Below are 21,420 nucleotides of genomic sequence, written 5' to 3'. Positions count from 1 at the left end.
TTGTAGGAAAAAGACACCTAGTTAAAGCCCTACAATCTTTTGGAAGAAAGACATCTAATGGAAGATCAGCCATCCATGTACTTGATGAAAACATGGAATCTTGATGTAGTCATGGACTAGATTGAGGCCCTAAACATTCAATTTGAATGTGAAGAAGTCCCCAAAAATATAGAGGTTAAAATTACCAAATCCAAGTTGAGAGCATCAACCCTAACTTGTTTCAATGTGATACAAGATAAGAGGATAAGAAATGGAGATGAACCTATCTCCACTTGGAACTTGATTCTTTATAAAATCAAAGAAACCTTCATTCTGAGGACTATGAGATTTAGTTGCCTAGGAAAAGTTAGAATCTCAAATAAAAGAACATGGATGTCAATATATAAGTAGAAGAATATCATTGGATCAGTTTAAGGACTAGTCAAAATGAGAGAGAGAAGAAGAAAGTTGCCAGATACTTGAATGGAATTTAGTATTCAAAATGAAATGAAATTGCTAGACCTTGATACAGTGCATAAATATTTACAATTGGCACTTAGGGTAGAAGAAAGATTGAAGAGAAAACAAAAAAAAAAAAAAATAGGGGAGAGGAAACAAGAACTTCATAGCAAGAGAAGGATAAGGTGGTAGGGGATAGTCTCAAAAACCCCAAGGTGAAAAAAAGTAGTTCTGAACAAGGAGAATCTAGTTTTAGAGATCACTATAGAGGTAGAAGACCTTTTGGAAGAGGAAGATCATGAGGAAGAAATGGTGGATAGATTAAATACTTCAACCACAACTAGTTTTACCATTACAAAAATAGGTTCCTTGATAAATTCTAATCAAATAACCAAGGGGATAGAAGAACACAACTGGTGGAGGATACACAAAGTGTTACCTCAACATGCAATAGAGGTCTTGATCCTAAAGGAGCTTTCTCGATGAGGAGGATGACACTCTTAAAAGCTCATGTTACCATAAACCCAACCCAAAGGAAGAATATGTTCAAAAATAATACTATTTTTTGGGAAAGGTATATAAACTTCTTATTGATTTTGGTTCCACTGAGTTGTGGATACTCATCCAAGGGGGCCTACTTGGTGAGTAATCTCTTTCAATTTCAATATTAGTTTTTTTAGTTTTATTTACAACTTTTGGAGTTTGTCTATTTATGTAACCATTGGAAGTGATTTCATGTGATTGTTCTTACAACCAAGGTACACATAGTAGTTCTTGTATGTATATCCTGAACTTTGCTGTAGTGGTTTGCATAAGTTTGATTATAGCATTTGGATTCTACCAAACATTTAAATTATTTCAATTCCAAGCATTTACCTTAAAATTGTATGATAGCATGGCCTTGGTAGGAACTTGGATCACATAAAATGCAGTCTCTCATTTCAAGTTCACATATCCTAGGTTGACAAAGTAAATGAGCCTTCCCTAGAAAAAAAGATAGCTTCCAAGTTTTGATATTCAATCCTTTAGTTGTGTTTCATAGCCTAAATGCTAATTAATTAGGAAGCCAAACAATGACTTTTAAGAATTTTTATAAATAGGCATGAACAATTAAATTTTGATTATTTTATTATTTTTTCACAAAGAAATGTTAAATCTACTCATTTATAATTAAATTTAAAAAATAAATAGCATAAATTTTTAAAAATATAAATGAATTATATGTGACAACATGTATAGCTTCATGAGTCCCCTTAATAAAATTTGCAATGAGTTTTTAAATGGCTTGCTTAGTAAAAATAATTGTTGTTTGGCTTGGGTCATATTTTGTAAATGATTTATTGTCTTTTGTTGGATTCTTTAATGATTTGTTATAATTTTAGAGGTAGGTATTATTTTAATTCATAAAAAATGTAGGTTTAATGTTTAGATTAATTTATAAGATATATACAAAGAGATCATTAAAAACGTGTCCATTTTTTATATTTCAAGTAACATTAATAAGTTATTTTGAACTTAGAAATATCATTTATAAATTTATTAGTTTCAAATTTTCAAAAATAATTTATCTTAGTCTAATATCTAAATTTATATTTTTCATTTAATTTTAGATTTGTTTTGTAACTAAGACTTAATATAATTATATTATTGTGAATAATATATTTAAAAATATTAAATTTAGTTCTTTCTTATATTTCTATTCATTTTTATTTATTCCTTTAAAATTCATTTTGTTTAATGATTTTTTATAAAGCTAATTTTTTAACTCTAAAGTTTGTATATATTATTTTTCAAAATTTTGATTATATGAATGATTTGGACCAAGTTTGTGAATTTGTAGGATATGATTTTTTTTTACAATATTTTTTATTCCTAAGTTTCATGACATTTCTTTGCCCACTATGTCTATATTGTATGTCATATTGCCTTTCTATTATTTTACTTGTCATAGGCAATGTACTATTGTATTCACTTCTCCATAATTAGTCAATTACTATATTATTTTGCACCAATGAGCATTAACTATTTTTTATAAATTGAATATTTCTAAAGCTTTGATACTTATTTATTAAACTTTTAATATTATATTATTTATTTTTCTCAAATACTATTGGTTGAATTGGTTTTGTGTTATAGGAGCTCTTTTATCAAAGGCTTCTCCATATTCCATATTTCTTAGCCAAATTTTAGGTAACCATTTTGTCATGCCCAAAAATCAAGGCGAAAACACAACTTTTTTAAAAGGTAATTTCAACTAAGTTAACACATAATAATGTATACCATCATTGAGTTCATTACAGAAGGTGACAACATGATATAGTTAGTTTCAAGTTACGAGGCCTAGGTATACAATTGAGTTCATATTATATCATATGATGGATGTAGAGTCAGTGTTCAAATATACTACACAAGTTTGAAACCCTAAGTTTGAGTATTTTGGGAACACTTAGTTCAGGTTGATTAAACCTTAATTTCATGTTTAATAAGGTGTGACATCATATTCAAGGAACATTTGAATAGTAACCTAAGTTATGTTAGGTTGATTTGATACGTTTTACACTTATTTTGTTATACTAATACTTGATTTCTAGTTATTAGTATAGCCAATTTAGAACTGATTAAAATATTACTTAATTTTTAATAAACTATTTATGACCTTTGTCTTATCTTCTAATCATAACCTAACCCATCTTATTATGTATCTAGCAAACTTGACTTATAACACTTTCAAAGATTACATGAACCCTTACTAACCTAATAACACCTTCAAACCAAAACATTAATAAATATTAAAATTATAATTAATTAAATTTTTAATCTGAATATTATAGTGTTTAAAATAATTCCCTAATGTGTGTGTGTGTGTGTGTGTGTGTGTGTGTGTGTGTGCGCATGCGCGCGAACATGTGTGTGTATTCATACCTAAGAAACATGAATTACTCCACTTTTCCCTCACCCCTATTTGACTCTATTATTTCACTTTAGACATTATTGTCCAAAATGCTTTATTGTACTTTATTTAATTCTAAATTCTAAAGACATCCTAAAATTAAATTCCTAACTTTACCATCTATCACATACATTAATAAACTAAACACTAAATGTTAAATCCCTAACTATTTCCTAGCTCTACTTTCATACTAACCCTTCAATTTTAAAAATGCAATGATATAACTCACCTTTACTACTACTAAACTAATCCTAATTAAAAAAATAACAAATAATATAGACTAATTCCTAAATGCAGTAAATAACTACCAAATATCATTAACATATACTAACCTACTCCTAATTAACCCCTAAACTTTACTACAAAACTACCCCTAACCCCAACTAGGGCCACTTGGCCACTTGCATTCACTTCCCCCTAGGTCATGGATGGCCCCCAAAGTTGGCACTAGCTAAAAGCCATGCCTCCTTCTACCCTGCCCGGATGTCCTCCTTGACACTGTCCAAATTTCTTGCATGACAGTTGCCAAGTTTTACTTTTGTACTTAAACATAAACTTTGGCAAAAGTAAATTTAATTTCAACATATTATTATTATTTAAAATATTTTCGTAGAAATATATTTTTATTTTAATATTTAAAGTATAAATATATTTTTTTGATGTTAAAATTTCTTATTAGTAACTATTATTAAAAATATTGTAATATCTCTCTCTAAGAAATTGAAGTTTTATATTATCATTAATGTTTAAATTTATTCTTAAGTCTATAGGATCTGCAGTAGGAGAAATTATTGGTATTAAATCCTTATATCATTATTGCAACAATGTTAAAATTCTCATCAAAACCAAGTTCAATCATCCAACACAGATGCAAAAAAGAGTAATAACTAATAAAGCTACATATGATCTAAAATTGCAAATCTATGAAGGAAAAATATCAGAGATTTTCAGAATAGATGACAACAACAAAATCAGATTCAAAACTCTATCTCTCACTTCTGATTTTAGAAACAAATTCCCTTGGATGAGAATAATGAGGAAAAGAAGGAATCAAAGGGATATAGATCATAACTTTCCTGCAAATTCTTAGGATAAGTTTGAATTTCAGATAGAGCTATTTTATACAAAAGAAACAATCAGCAGTTGGGTAGAGGATCTTCGAGCAAAAAAAGGAAATCTTAAATCAATCATAGTGGCTAACCACAAGGAGAAATCAGAATTGACAAATGATGGCCATCCCATCAAGAAATAGAGTTCTAAAGGAAAAAGAAAAACATCAAAAAGCAGCAAGGGTTCGAGTAAGAATGGAGACAGAGAACCTCAACATCCACAGGATCAATAGATAGATAAAGAAAAGGAAAATGGAAGATCTAACACTAATACATCATAGAAGAAAAAGGTAGAGGTTACACCTAATGATAAGTCCTCAAAATTTAATTCAAGTCACATAAGCAAAGGTGTCAAGCATGAAGGGATTTTAAAATCAAAACAAGTAGAGGCTACGAGGGATAATAAAGAGGGTAGTATAGAGGACATTGAGAACCTTTTGTTATTCAACTCAAATGGGAAAAATGAAGAGGAATCTAAAATATAGAAGGAAAAAAGTCAATTGGAGCATACTCAGTCTCAAGAGCCAAATGACAAAATAGTAATTCCAATTACCAATAATTTATACAAGTTTTGGCAAACTCTAGCAGCTACAATGAGCTCACCATTTACTCCAATTAGCAGTCAGCAAAACAAGGATATGAATACAAAGATAGCATACAAGATACTAATAAAGGAATTCCAAGATTTCTTGAACAAGGATAGTAATTTGGATCCAGTAGTGGGGGAATTGAGCATATCAAAATCAGAAGAAGGTAGTCTAAACCATCTAATTGATGAACTAGTTCAAGTTTTTTGTGTTGAAAATATTGATAAAAGCACTGATGCTTAGAAGGAGGAATTAATTCAGAGAATCCTAGAATTAGGAGGGAATAACTACACTTATGAAGACCTAAGGAAAGATTTATTAAACATTGAAAATGAGGACAATAATATGAGCCAAGCTCAGATGAAAGAGCAAGGTATAGTTGTGGAGAAAAAAGAAAAAGATATCAGCAAAGTGGGATCAAATTCAGACTCAGGGAAACATTCTAGCCTCTTGAATCAGATATTAAAAGAACTTGTAAATGAAGAAACAAGAAAGAACTCTAATGAAAAGGTTTATGTTGTTCAGAAGGTGGAATCAAACTTAGACCAACTTGGGATCCACATGAATCAAGATGGACTTAAATCTCCTATTTGTGGCAAATTGAAAGGTAAAAGAGGAAGAAGATCATTAAGGGAACTTAGGGAAGCAGATGGTCACAGCAGAGAGCAACAAAAGATAGATCAAATTTTAACATTGGGAAGGGGAAGTGCCTTCCCGAGGAAGTATGAAAATCACTACATGGAATGCTAGGGGTCTTAATGCCCCTAGTAGAAAGAGGTTATTAAAACATAACCTTAAATCCTTCGATTCTGATATTGTTCTAATTCGGGAAACTAAATTAAATAAGTTAGAAGTATCTAAATTAGATAAAATGTTAGGTCTTTAGAGTTCTGTATTTCAAGAATCAATAGAGGCTTTAGGGGGTTTAGGTATCCTTTGGAATCCCAAGAAGATTTACATAAATATTCTAAACATTAGTAACAATTGGATTAGTGGTAGTGTTAAGAGCTTAAAATCTGATCTTAAATTTATTCTCATCAATGTTTATGGTCCAATCATCAATCTCGGTAAAAAATCAGTTTGGGAAGACATTGGCTTATTTATGTATAATCTTAAGGATAGTCTGTTTTTATTAGGGGGAGACTTTAACACAATTTTAGATATAAATGAAAAAGTAGGTGGTAATCAACAATTATCACAAACTTCTAAAGATTTCAAAGTTTGGTGTTATTCTCACAATTTGATTGATATTCTAATTAGTAATGGGACTTATACGTGGAGCAATAGGAGACATGATTTTGCATACATAGCTGAAAAACTTGATAGGTTCATGATAAAAGGTGACCCAAATGCTAATAATCTAAATTTTCACTCTTCTATGTTACCAATTGTTGGATCTGATCACTTTCCAGTTAGATTTTAATTTTCAGAGCCACATAAACCTGTTAGGAATCCATTTAAATGTGAGAAAATATGGTTTTTAGATCCTAGTTTCATCAATAACATTAAAGAATGGTGGGCACATGACAACTTTGAAGGTTCTAAGATGTTCATGTTTGTCGCCAAAATGAAGATGCTCAAGGAATGAATTCTCAGATGGAATAAGGAACATTTCAATAACATTTTTAAAGAAAAAATAGATACAGAAAAGCAACTAAAGAATTTAAACTCAGAAGTAATCAGGAAAGAGATTGACAATAACAACTATCTGTTAGAAAAATATCTATTAGCAAGGCAAGAGGACATTCTAACAAAAGAGGAAATCTTTTGGAGACAAAAATCAAGAGAGAGATGGTTAGATGAAGGAGATTAGAATACAAAATTCTTCCACAATTCCACCTTATACAATAGATCAAAGAGCAGATAACCTATATCAAAAATCACTTGGGCACTTTAACCAATAAACCAAGTGAAATTGTGGATACCTTCATAGAATATTTTCAAAATATCTTAAACAATTATGAAAGTTCAAATAGAATAGTGCAAGCTAATCTCTTAAAGTGATCCCAAAAATTGTCACAACTAAAGATAATAAGGCTTTAAATAAACCTATAACATTGGAAGAAGTCAGTAAGGTAGTCTTTGACATGAATCCGGATAAATCCCCAGGCCTAGATGGCTTCTAGGCCTTCTTTTTTCAAAAATGCTAGGCTATTATAGGTATAGATCTCTGGAAAGCAATTGAAGCTTCAAGAAATGGGAGTGCTCTATTATCAGAGATCAATCATTCATTTCCCACTTTGATTCCCAAAAAGTTAGAACCTGAGACCTCGGGAGATTTTAGACCAATTGCTCTATGCAACACTATGTACAAAGTTTTGTCCAAGATCCTAGCCAATAAGCTAAAGGGTATACTTCCTAAAATAGTATCATAAGAACAAACTAGCTTCATGCCTGGCAGATCTATTCTAGATGGTATAATTACCATTCAAGAGACAATCCATTCTACTTGTACGAACAAAGAGGCATGTATGTTCATGAAATTGGCCACTCAAAAAGCATATGACATGGTTGATTAGAGGTTCCTATGTAAGGTTTTGGAAGCTTTTGGGTTCTCCCATCAATGGATCAACCTCATTTTCAATTCATATCCACTCCTAAAATCTTAGTTCTCATTAATGGAATGTCAGAAGGTTATTTTGATATATCAAGAGGCATTAGATAGGGAGATCCATTATCCCCCTCCCTTTACATCATCATGGCGGAAGCATTTGGGAGAGCAATGGTTGATGCACATAATAGGCAAAAAAATTTAGGTATTACAGTCACTAGAAACATGCCTAATATTGCTCACCAAAAATATGCAGATGACACCATCTTGCCTGGCAAAAGTACAACTAAAGAGGCTCTAGGTCTAAAATCCATCGTTAAAGCATATATGGAAGCCTCCAGTTAAAAAGTTAATGAGCTTAAATTGGAGATTTACTTTATAAATATGAAACTAGAATTAGAACAACAGATATGCAAGATCATGGGATACAAAAAAGGTCTATTTGCCTATAAGTATCTGGGAATTGCCTTAGAGAAAGGGTCAAAATCTAGCAAGGTATGGTGCAACACCTTGGAAAAAATGGATGTTAAGCTTGATTGTTGGAAGGATAAATGGCTAACAAAGGCTGGAAAAAGTACCAAGATCATATCAGTATTATCAACCATCCCTACCTTCCCTTTATCTTGTTGTCATGTCCCCTTTTCAAATAATTAAAAAAGAAAATCTTTGCTAAGGCAGGCAGGCCCAAGAAAGTGAAGTTTCGGAAAAAGGGGGTTAATCTTTGGAAACCGTTGGACTAATTAATGAAAATTATTATTAAAATAAGTTTCATTAACCTCTCTTGGATGTGAGTTACAGTTATGCCCTCTTTTAAGGGGTTTGGAGGCATTTTGGGCTCATTCGAGAACTTGATTTTTGCTCATTCTTTGTTATTCTTCAGAGGCTGCCAAACCTGTGGAGAAGGAGACCCAAGAACGGGAGTTTGCAGGTTTCCAGGGAGACCCAAGAACGGGAGTTTGCAGGTTTCTAGGAAGGCTAAGGATGGGAGTTTGAAGCCATTCCATGTGCATGCTCATACAGAGTTTGCCTTTGTGCTTAACAGTGCAGATTTGTGAGTTTTCGGGTGTGTTTTTGTATGAGTTTGGTGTTTACAGTTGAGTATTTCATATCAGTTTGGGTTGCTGCTGTATATCAGACTTTTAAATGTTAAAATAGAGCTGAATATATATATTGGGACATGATTAAACTTTTGAGATAGATTATTAGTGTTTTTGTGGTGTTTCCGGGCATATTTTGTGCTATTTCGGGAGCCCGATGAGCATAGTTTTGGTCCTACATTTTTGAGCTGTTGTGTAAAGGCTATATGGGTCTAGAAATGTCAATTTTTAGGCTGTTATGCTGCTGAAAGTTCTGTAAAAATTTACATTTTCAGATTTATTAATAATTTGTGAAGTTGTGAAGCTTTTAGCACTATTTTCAGCATACCCGATTTGGGGTTTCTTGAGAAAATTTGGTGGATCTTTGTGATAGCAGTTGTTTGATTTTGAAAATCTGATTAGAGGTGTGAAATACCATATCAAATCAGAAAAGCGGACATTTCAGTGGTATCAGAGCCATGATCTTGCCAGCCTGAGGGTTTGTAGAAGTTGCAGGTCAGTTTTGACAACTACCCAGATCTTGCATTTCAGTTTTTAGAACTACCCAAATCTTGCATGCCATAATTTATGGTTGCATGTTGCTTCTAATCAGATGCATGTCAAAATTTATGGTTGCATGCTACTTCAAATCATTTTCATGTTAGTTCTTGGTGAATTTGGTGGTTGTAGAAGTTTGCATTTCAGTTTTGACAGGTACCCAGATCTTGCATGTCAGTTTTGACAACTACCCAGATCTTGCATGTCATAATTTGGTGGTTGCATGTTGCTTCTAATTAGTTTCATGTCAAAATCTATGGTTTCATGCTACTTCTAATCATTTTCATGTTAGTTGTTGGTGAATTTGGTGGTTGTAGAAGTTTGCATGTCAGTTTTGACAACTACCCAGATCTTGCATGTCATAATTTGGTGGTTGCATGTTGCTTCTAATCAGTTGCATGTCCAAATCTATGGTTGCATGCTACTTCTAATCATTTGCATGTTAGTTCTTAGTGTTTGAAGAAGTTATATCCTATTGGGGTTACACTCTACTTTATCCAGAATGGACAGGTATAGTACAGAGTCTCAGAGGAAACGATCTTGGACAATTGATAGCCAGAGTCAAAACAGTAGAAAGGATGGTTATTTAGACATTCGAGATAAACTTATAAAAATAAGCCATGACATGTCTAAACAGTTGGTTGAGCACCACCGTATAATGAATGACATGTTATCTGACCCAGCTAAGGTGGATAAGTTGACTAGATTTCTATTTCACAAATTTTCTCACAGGACAGATGACACAATTCCCAAGAACTTGCATGAGGAGTTTGAGAAACTAGCTGATAGCCAGGTAGAGGTCTCAGATTCTACTCTTCCACAGGAGGTGGTGGGAAAGGATATTACACAGATTGATAGTAATGGTCAACTTGATACTCAAATTGAGACAATTGTTTACAGGTCGTCAAAGGGTGATGCCACAAGTATTCAGGATGGTATAGTTACAACAGGCAGTGACTACAGTGTAGTGGGTTTAGATGAGGATTATGAGGATGTTGTTCTGCATGATGGTGAGATACCTGGTGTAGATGAGCAGACATTGAGCATTCATGACTTTTCTGAGAGAGAGTACCAGGCACAGTTAGATGCTTCATCACATGAGGTTGAGGCTAGTAGTACTTCACATGATTTATCCCTCCAGCTGAAGGTGAGTGAAGACAGTATTGTCACTACATTATCTCATCATGACAGGTATGTGGAGTTAGTTGGTATTGGTCATATTACTCAAGTCAGGATTTTTCTTGAGTTACCAGCTAATTCTAGTTTACAGATATGGACTCGAGATTGTTATATTGGCATTTGGGGTTCAGTTGACTGTAAATCATTAACACTTTTTGGTAGCAGTGGTTTGGGTGCTACCATGGATTTGATTAACAAATTGCACAGTGTTGTCTTTTCTTGTGCCAGGAGCTTATCCAATGTTGGTATTAGTTTCTATACACCGGTGTTGGGCTTTGTTCATATATCCAGTCGACCATACTTGCTGGAATGTGTTGATGATATTTCATATTTGGCAGTGTGTACAGATGAGTCCCAGGATCATATTGGCATTGATGACATCCAGGAGGATGCACTGGGCAATTTTGAAGACTTAGTTTCCTTGGGTATAGAGGAGTTGGACAACAATGCTAATGTTTTTGATACTCCGTATGTTGATATGAGTTTTAGATTTGATTCACAGGATATGGATGGTAATACTCTAGAGACTAGTAACTTTGAGGATACTCCTTTAGACAGTGCATCAGAGGAGGTTTGTAGGAGACAGTCAAGCCAATGCCATCATGTGTCTAATCAGTTGAGAGTTAGTGACCAAGACATTGCTATCACTTGCCAGCATTTCGATGATGCTCGTCAGTTGTTAGCAGTTTATGGATGGGGTTCTCCTACTAGTGATGAGCAGGGAAGCAGTTATCTTTCCTTGACAGAGTTCCATTCTTTATGGGAGGCTATCCAGATTCTGAGACAGGATTATATGTAGTTGGTAGCCGACAGAGATTATCTTATGAAGTGGGGCAGTACAGCATATGATGCATTGTTAGCCAAGGAAGATGAGGTGAGTGAGCTTACTGAGCAGCTTGTGGTGACTTCTGAGATTCTTGAGAGTACACAGTTGGCTTTCAAGGAGTCACAGTTTCATTTGGCTAAGGTGACCATGGAGTTAGAGCGACTACAGTCTTCACCTAATTTTATATAGTCACAAGCAGTGGTGTTGGGTGATCCGAGGATGTCCATGGCCGAGATTGTCAGAGACAGTGGAGATGGGGATGCATCCATTCTTGATACTAACATTGGAATATCAGGTTCATTCACATTAGAGTTAGGTTCAGTTGAGTTGGGTGTTGTAGCAGATTGTTGTATGCTTGACATGGTGGTGGCCTCTAGTATTGATGGCACAGAGACTAGAGATTTATCAAAGATCATGTGTGATGTTGGTGAGTCGGCAGTTGGCATGGTTCCTACTAGTAACACTACTCCCTTGGTGATATCTTCGGAGGTAGTAGTTAGTTCCAACATGGTTAATGATCAATTGCAGTTAGTTACATCTGGATTGCAGTCTGAGCCACTAACTGAGATTGGTGCATTCTATCGGCATTACACTGTGAGGTATGCTCATCTATCTACCTTTGATGACCATGTTGATGAGATGATGATACAGAGATGTACTTTGGTTCCTAGTGCTTATCATCAGTTATGGGATAGTTTGATGCCTCGGGATGAGAATTGTGATGGGCATGACATGGTGATAGGTCCTGCAATTGACAGGTTGATAATACATGACTTAGAGCAGGAGTTTTGGAGTGATGCTTTAGCAGGTGTTGTTATTGATTCTACTCCTTTGGCTATGACATCTCTTGACTTAGCTGGTGATCAGTCACAGTGGGTTGTATCACTTCTTCATGGTGAGCTGTTGACTGAGGTTGGTTTTTTTTTTATCAACATTATATTGTAGGGTATGTACATCAATTAGCATTTGATCCTTGTGCTGAGGAGTTGATGGCAGACAAATTTGGTTTGGATTCCATTTCTTACTCTTTATCTTGTAATGTCTTTTCACCATCAGCAGTGTATGGGAGTTATGGTTATGAGATAGTGGCTGATGATTTGCAGAGTTGTGTTGACTGCAGGAGTTGTACAGTGTGTGGATTCTCCATACTTGGTACAGTTTCATTCGAGAGGGTTCACCATTGTTGCAGAGTTGGATTGTACATTCCATATAGGCCAGTGGGATGCGTTGATGAGGATATTACAGGAGCCTGTGTTAATTGGTAGTAGTATAGTTCATGACTACATTTGGGATCCAGGTGGATTGATTGGTTTATTGTTCAGCCATTTCTTGAGGACAAGCAATGATTGGGAGGGGAGGACTTGTCATGTCCCCTTTAAAAATAATTAAAAAAGAAAATCTTTGCTAAGGCAGGCAGGCCCAAGAAAGTGAAGTTTCGGAAAAAGGGGGTTAATCTTTGGAAACCGTTGGACTAATAAATGAAAATTATTATTAAAATAAGTTTCATTAACCTCTCTTGGACGTGAGTTACAGTTATGCCCTCTTTTAAGGGGTTTGGAGGCATTTTGGGCTCATTCGAGAACTTGATTTTTGCTCATTCTTTGTTATTCTTCAGAGGCTGCCAAACCTGTGGAGAAGGAGACCCAAGAACGGGAGTTTGCAGGTTTCCAGGGAGACCCAAGAACGGGAGTTTGTAGGTTTCCAAGAAGGCTAAGGATGGGAGTTTGAAGCCATTCCATGTGCATGCTCATACAGAGTTTGCCTTTGTGCTGAACAGTGCAGATTTGTGAGTTTTCGGGTGTGTTTTTGTATGAGTTTGGTGTTTACAGTTGAGTATTTCATATCAGTTTGGGTTGCTGCTATATATCAGACTTTTAAATGTTAAAATAGAGCTGAAGATATATATTGGGACGTGATTAAACTTCTGAGATAGATTATTAGTGTTTTTGTGGTGTTTCCGGGCATATTTTGTGCTATTTCGGGAGCCCGATGAGCATAGTTTTGGTCCTACATTTTCGAGCTGTTGTGTAAAGGCTATACGGATCTGGAAATGTCAATTTTTAGGCTGTTATGCTGCTGAAAGTTCTGTAAAAATTTCCATTTTCAAATTTATTAATAATTTGTGAAGTTGTGAAGCTTTTAGCACTATTTTCAGCATACCCGATTTGGGGTTTCTTGAGGAAATTTGGTGGATCTTTGTGATAGCAGTTGTTTGATTTTGAAAATCTGATTAGAGGTGTGAAATACCATATAAAATCAGAAAAGGGGACATTTCACTTGTCTTCCTTTGTCCAAGCGGAACCTCCTCAAATTTGAATCCAAAATGCAAAATTTTCTCTAGAAGGATTATGAAGAGGACAAAAAACTGGCTCTCATCAAACGGGAGAACATTTGTAAACCTAAGCAGTTGGGTGGGCTAGGGATCAAGAATTTACAATGGAAAAATGAAGCCCTAGGGGCGAAACTTATTTGGCATCTCTATAAAGATAGAGATCACAAATAGACCAAGATTCTATACAATAAATATCTTAATGAGGATGACCCTCTATCTATTTTCAAAATGAAGAACCCTCTGAAAGGGTCAGAGAGTTGGAACTTTATGCTAAAATGTCACCATTTGATTTTTAAGTATTTGACTTGGGATGTAGGCAAGGGCGAAGAGGCCTTGTTTTGGGAAGATTCATGGGATGGACAACCCCCATTACATCTTAGTTGCATCCCAAAGGACCTCAAAGATAAATTAATTAATCTATGGGGAAACAAAGTCTGTGACTACAAAGCTATGGTTTATGAAGATGGTATATCTAAATGGGTGTGAAAATCTTTGGAGGGTATGGATGTCAATGCTAAAATGATTAAAGATTATGAAAAATTATTGGAAGGGAGAAGGATTAAGCAATCAAAGAAGAAAGATGAACTTATCTGAGTAACATCAAATGATGGTAAGTATAACATGAAAAATGGATATAGGACTATATTAGATTCCCATAGATGGGACAAAGTGGACATTCTGCTAAAGCTTTGTTGGGACTCCTCGTGCCTTCCAAAAGCATGATTCTTTTTATAGTTGGCCTTCCAAAATAGAATTTGGACTATGGACAGGTTATGTAAACTTGGTTTCCAAGGTCCATCTAGATGTGTGTTATGTAAACTAAATAGCGAAGACTCTGATCACATTCTTTTCAATTGTCCTTTTTCCCAAAAATGTTGGGAATGGCTTACGCACAAGTTGGGGTGGTCGACACCATTTATGAAATCTCTATTTGATCTCCTCAAGGGATGGCCCACTAACCTGGTCAAGGGTGTTTACAGTAAACTATGGAACATTTTTCCTTCCATTCTGGTATGGGAAATTTGGAAGGAAATGAATTGACATATTTTTCATAACTTAGAATTGAAACTTGAAGAGTTAATTATTAAAATAGAAGCTAGCATTGTTGAAACTACTAATTCGCATCTTAGAAATGCTCAAAAAGAGGAAGGGTCCTTCTCCATATGGGATGAGAAAATGAAGAAGAACTGGTCAAAATTGATTAATCCCCCCCTTTTCTATCTGAAGAATAGTAAGGAGGCAAGAGAAGAATGTAGATGGGTTCCTCCTCCGAATGGATGGGCTAAATTGAACTTCAATGGCATTGCTTGAGGTGATCCTAGCACTATCGGTATTGGATGCATCATTAATGATGAATCTGGTCATTGGATAGCTAAAAAAGATTTGTCTATCCAACCAACTTCTAATAGTCTAGTGGAATTAGAGGCTTTGAAACAAGGACTTCAATTATGTCACAAGTTAAGTTTATCAAAAGTTATCATAGAAGGAGATTCACAGATTATCTTAAATGCGGTTACAAAATGTACTACTCCTAATTGGGTTCTCAACTCTAATTTAGAAGAAGTCCTCATACTCCTAGATAAGTTCGTAGATAGTAGGATTTGCCACATTTATAGGGAAGGTAATCAAAAAGCAGATAATTTAGCAAATTTGGGGGTGGATGGGGTCAATTCCTTGATCATTAAGGATGACTCATCTTCTCTAAGATAATTATGGTTGCTTAACATATTTTATCTAATTCCACATTCTTATTTTAATATTCATATCTACAAGTATACATTTTTTTTTTTTTGACATATATATATATATATATATATATATATATTCACTTTTTATATTTATCTTAACCCTTTCTATTTTTTCTCCGATTTTTATTCAATTGGATTGTTACGGTTGTTTCATATTATTTTATGATATCCTGATTTTAGCAATGTTTTTATTTCACTCTTAGTTTGATTGTTTCCCATCATGAAATGGAATGGGCTCTTTAGTAGTCCTGGTATTCTCTGCTGGCTCTAGCCACTATCTTGTGACGTTATCATCATGAAGTTGCTAAGGGCAGCTCATGTTGAGTTTTGTAGGGCCCATTTGTCGTTGCACCAAAAGCCATGACTATTAGTGAACATGGAACACCACATAATTAACCACCCGTGGGCAGGGGAGCGCGTCACATCACCCAACAATCTCCCCCTCGACGCGCATGCCAGGTGCTTACGCGGGTCGGGAAGGCACTGGGGAGATTTGAACCCATGACCAGGCCAAAACCAAGCTCTGATACCAATTGTGGGGCCCATTTGCCATTGCACCAAAAGCCATGATTGTTATTAAACATGGACCACCACATAATTAACCACCTGTGGGCAAGGGAGCGCGTGGCATCACCCAACAAGTTTTAGCATATTACATCATTTGATGACATCACATCTAGGTATTTCTAGGAGCTTCCTTTGTCTTTATCTGGGAATCACCAGCTATCACTATCATCTACCAACTTCTTTCTTTGAACATGGAATAGAATATTAGTGTTTATCATGTATCCAAAAATTGAACAATGGCTTTTTGTGGAAACATCAAACCGGAGAGATGGAACAAAATTCTCAAGCTGGTGGATGATATGACTCGGATTGCCATAAGCAGAGTTATAGGGGAAGGGGTTTTCAATTACCAATTTTCATGGAGGACCAATAATGACATCATCAGCTCCTTCATTGGATGCATGGTGAGGGCAAAGGTGGAGGTAGTGGCCATTGTTAGACTTTTCTATGACATGTTTGTTTCGACTTGGAGGAAGGGATTGGAGAAAGATGTAAATATCATTGATGACAAATTTTGAATTCCTCTGCTAGAAAAGTATATGAAGCTGCCTTTGGGGTCTCCTGAATTGGAAACTATTTATCGGTGGTCGTCACTAGTAATTTGAGAGAGCTTGGCTTTTTATCGTGAATGGCCCAAGATGGAAGCAAGCATTCATTTCTTACTTCGTTGGAGAGGAATCATCATGGATAAGAGTAGAGAATAGTTAATGAATTATCTCAATCTGTTCAATGCTTACATTCAACTGGGAGTGAATTTTGAAAATTTGGATGCCTTAGATTTTTGCACACCAAACTTAGAAAAGACCAGTAGGGCTAAAACTAGCTTCAAATTCCCTCCAAATTATTATGTAGAGAATCCTAATGGAATTCCTAAAGTTATCATGGTTTTCTGGAAGTAAGGCTGCCTCTAATGGCTTTTTGGGATTTTGCTCTAGTTTTGTTAGGGTTAGTACTTTGGAAGCTGATAGATACTATATAATATGATGTTTATGTTGGAATTATATGTTGATCAGTATTTACTATTTGATCGGTATTAGCCAATATGCATTGGTCTCTATGTTTGAACTCTATTTTTTGTAAGAAGCTTTGAATCTCAGACGAATGTAGTAACAACCTCTTTTAATATTATGTACAAATATTATGCTGAATATAAGAAGTTTGATTTATATTTTGCTTCCTTGTTATGATTTGATTATGGATGCCTACGAGGTTAAAAGTGTTTAGGTATTTCAATTTAGATCTTCTGATTTCTAAGGCTTATATGCTCTTTTATGGCATTTTTGTTCAATTTTTGAGTTTAGGGATTCTTAGTTAAATCAACAATCCTTTGTTTGGTTAGTAAATCTATCGTTTCCTATGTTTGTTTATTGGTGTGTTTCCTTTAACTCTTATTTGTTGGAGATAGGTTTTTATCGCATTCCAGTATATGTCGATTCAATACTTTTTTTGCTCTGCATCTAGGGAAACTTATGATAAAGCATTATTAAGTATCATCATTCTGATTTGTAATATACTATTCAGTGGTGATGTATGGTGTTTTAGTAGGTTTTATCAATCTCCTTTGCTCTTCTATAGGATTTGATGTAGCTAGTAATATTGCCTAAACCTCTTCTCAGAATGATGAATGATTCTTTGAGTTTTGGATTAATGTTATAGATTAGGACTCATTTCCTTTCGGTTAGGGTATTGTAGGTTTTGTCAAGTTGATTACGATTCAACAGTACAGATCCAAAGCATAGAATAGGGGCTTTCTTGGGTTGCCCTATTATCAGCTTCAAGAATGATGATAGTAGGGTGTTTGGATCATCTGTTTCCTCTTCAAAATAGAGCAGACTTTGATTGGTGATTTTGATTGGTTTTTGTCTCTTTCTAGTAGTTGGCTCAAAATCTGGATCTGGTGTCGATGGTTATTTACTTACAATTTGAATCCAGATTTAATGTTTTATGGAAGCTCACAAAGGACTCTTTTAGGTTTCATCGTTTTGTTTAGACTAGGTTATGTTGTTTAATATATCATGATAGAATAAGGAGTCTATTTTAGTCTATTCTTGTCATAAGTTCAGTGCTATAGTATTTTGGTTGGATTTGTAATATAAAGCATTATGTCCTCTTTAATGTGGGTAATCTTTATCATCTAGCATAGGAATTCAATAACTCTTGGTATCCTTGTAAGGTGGTCAATATCTATTTTTTGTTTATATCATTTTCTAACCATGTTGATTGATCAAGCTTAAAAGGAAGGAAGATGGCTCTAATCAAGAGGTTTATGAGCACATAGGCGCTACTCGACTTCAGCTAATGTGAATCCTGATAATGTATTGATATTTGTAACCAATCAGATGTTATTTGTCAGGGGTATGCCCCTAGTTATGTTGTAATATCAATAATGTATTTAAATAGGACATGATCTCACTGGGGTATGCCCCTTTTAAGATGTAACTATAAAGGGCATGTGTCCCAGGCTAGACTGGAGGTTTTCTTCTCTGTTCTTTCCTACCAGCGCCTGTTTGAATGGAGTCAAGCTGATGTAATTTATTTATTTGAATTAATAAAATTAATCAAGGTCTCAGTCGTTTACCGATCAAAAAAAATGTTTAAATTTATATATTAAAGTTTTGAGTTTATCTTTTATTTGTAACAAAGTAAATTTTAGATTAAAAAATTATTTATAATAAAGTATTAAAAATGATTCACGTTAAAGTAATAAATTTCATACTATAAGAATATGGATGAAAAATATATTATAAAAAATGACTTACACATTAATGTCAAATATCATTTTAAATAGAGAAATAAGGTGATGTAATTTTTATTAGAAATAAAAATTGGATTATAAATGAAATTGTAGAAATTTGATATTGAACGAAGATTTCCATTTAAAAAGATTTTTAAAATTAACCATAAATCAAAATTATTTTAAACAAATGCTTAAATTTAAAATATATTAATATTGTAATTATGATTTGTGCTCAATCGTATTGTCAAACTATTTGGATAAGTGATTATTGTATTTAATGATGATTATTGTTGAGAAAAAATATGTTATATCTTGATAATGATGGGAGAGAAGGGTTGGACGTTTAAAAAGGTTTTCAATAATAATGCAATATTTAAATATAGAATATTGAGGAATTTAAAAATGCTTCCGTGAGAGTATTATTAGTATGTTTTGTATGATATAAGTATATATAAGAAAATAATAATAGAATTTGAACTTTCTATTTGTGCCATTTTTATAAGACTTTTAAGGGTGAATATTATTAGAAAAATATTTTTAAAATATCTAACTATAGAGTGCAAGATATTATTGTTCTTTGGTGAAAATATTATAAAATTATCTATTCTGTTTGATTAGTTTAATGTTTTATAATATAATATATTTTATAATTTCTTATTGTTGAGAAAATGTGTGTTATTCACCTTGGATAAAATAGTGGGAAAGAAGGGGCAGACAATTAAAAAAGTTCTAAGTTAAATAGACTTTTAAGGATTAAATATTATTGAAAAACCCTTGGGAACAAAATCTAATTATATAGTCTAATCTTCTCAATAAATTATAGATTCATATATAGTAGAATTACCCATAAATAAAAATAATTAAAAAAAAACAAACATAATACAAAAAAAAACTTACAATGCTTTTAGAATTATTAATTTAATCTCTTTAATACAATTTTTAATCTTACAACTATTAAAATTAAACTTATTTTTTTCTCAAATTAAAATCAAAGTTATTGTTATTAAATAAATACACTTACTAATTTTATACTAATATATATTGTAAAACATAAGAAAAAAATGAAATGTCTATAATTCTATTAGATGAACAAAAATAAATTTGCATAAATCCACTTTAATTTAGATAATTTATTTGATAATTAGTTCTCATTTCTCCTTAAATTTAATATTAAAATATTTTATTAGAAAATAAAATTAGAATCATATATTTAATAAATTAAATTTTAAATTCAATTATATATAAATCTTCATAAAAAAATATTATATATATTTCTAAACTAAAATTAAAAATAACTAAAAGTAAAATTTACCTTAAAAAGTATACTAAATATTTGGAAAGTAAAACATAAAAGAGTGAGTTTGCAGGAAAGAAATCGTATTGTCAGATAGGGCATGCGAGTATGGCATGACATCCGGGTAGGGCAGGAGGAGGCATAGTTTTTGACGGTGCAAATAAGTTACATTGTAGCCAGTGCCCCCAAAGTCATGTCACATTGGCCTAGGCCTGCCAAGCGTTCCCCAAGGTTTTCTCTACATGGTACACATGGGCATTCAAAAGGTGTATGTATTAAAAGGTAAGGGAGGAGAAAAGGTGAAGTAACATTTACATTGCTTTTTTGTTCTTAGAAACCTCTTATTCCCTGCCAAGTCAACGTCTAGGATAGAAGACCAAGCACACATGGAAGAGAGGAGGAATGTTTGAGTGGTTTAAGATGGAGAAGGATTTATGTTATAAAATTTTATAGGCGGGTTTTTGAGGGAAAGGTAAGTGCAAAGAAAGAAAAGATTCTTGTGTTGATTTTTCTTATATATATATATATATATATATATATATATATATATATATATATATATATAAGAGTTTATAAACGACTTTATGGAGAGTCTCACAGAGAATATTCTCTTTTACCGTATTGGGAATTTAAAGGTTTCCCATGCATTAGAAAACATCCTGTAGGTACTCTTTTTTACCCTTTTTTTTTCAATGCATTTTTTTGAGAACTTTAGAAAATGGTTTAATGGGTATTTGTCCCAACTTCCAATAGTGATATTAGAGGTATTTTCAATTTTTTTAGGAGTATATTAGTGGGGTGATAATCATGTGTCCATTTAAATTTGAATATATATTGATTATTCCATTATGTCTATTTAACAAAATTGAGATGCAACTATAGAACTAAATCAATTGAACATCAAATTTGATTTTTAATAACATAAGTAAATCTACCCATAATCTAATTTGAATTTCTTCATGAAAAAACATATCTATAATATAATCAATCATCTTGTATTCAAAATTTAAATCCAGGGTTACAAGAGGTTGAATTGTGAAACAACTAGATTTTAGCATTTATGCTATTCCAAGCAATTATAAGTGATTTGCAATGAAATCTATTTTACATCTTCTCATTCTACCATCAAATTTATACATAAGGATCATGATTATTCTTATTATAATAACATCTACATCATGAAATACAATCTAGAAGGTCTCAATAGAGATACAAGTTCCTTTTTTATAACAAGATTGCAAGATACAATAGAAGGTCATCACAAGGAGAAGTCTCCAACAAATAACTAAAGGAACACTACCAAGGCTCCAAAACCAAGTTGCTCCATCATAAGAACCTATCCAAGAAATTTGTAAAGACACATAGAACAACCATGGAGAGCTCACCTCCCATCCTAGGCCTCGAAAGGCCACCCACTGAGCTGGGAGAAACTATAACCGACTAGGTGACATTCAGAATCCAAACACCA

The sequence above is a fragment of the Cupressus sempervirens genome, chromosome 7 (genome assembly GCF_028749045.1).
Source record: "Cupressus sempervirens isolate cs-2001-9-10 chromosome 7, ASM2874904v1, whole genome shotgun sequence".
Lineage (NCBI taxonomy): Eukaryota > Viridiplantae > Streptophyta > Pinopsida > Cupressales > Cupressaceae > Cupressus > Cupressus sempervirens.
This window is presented reverse-complemented; position numbering follows the sequence as displayed.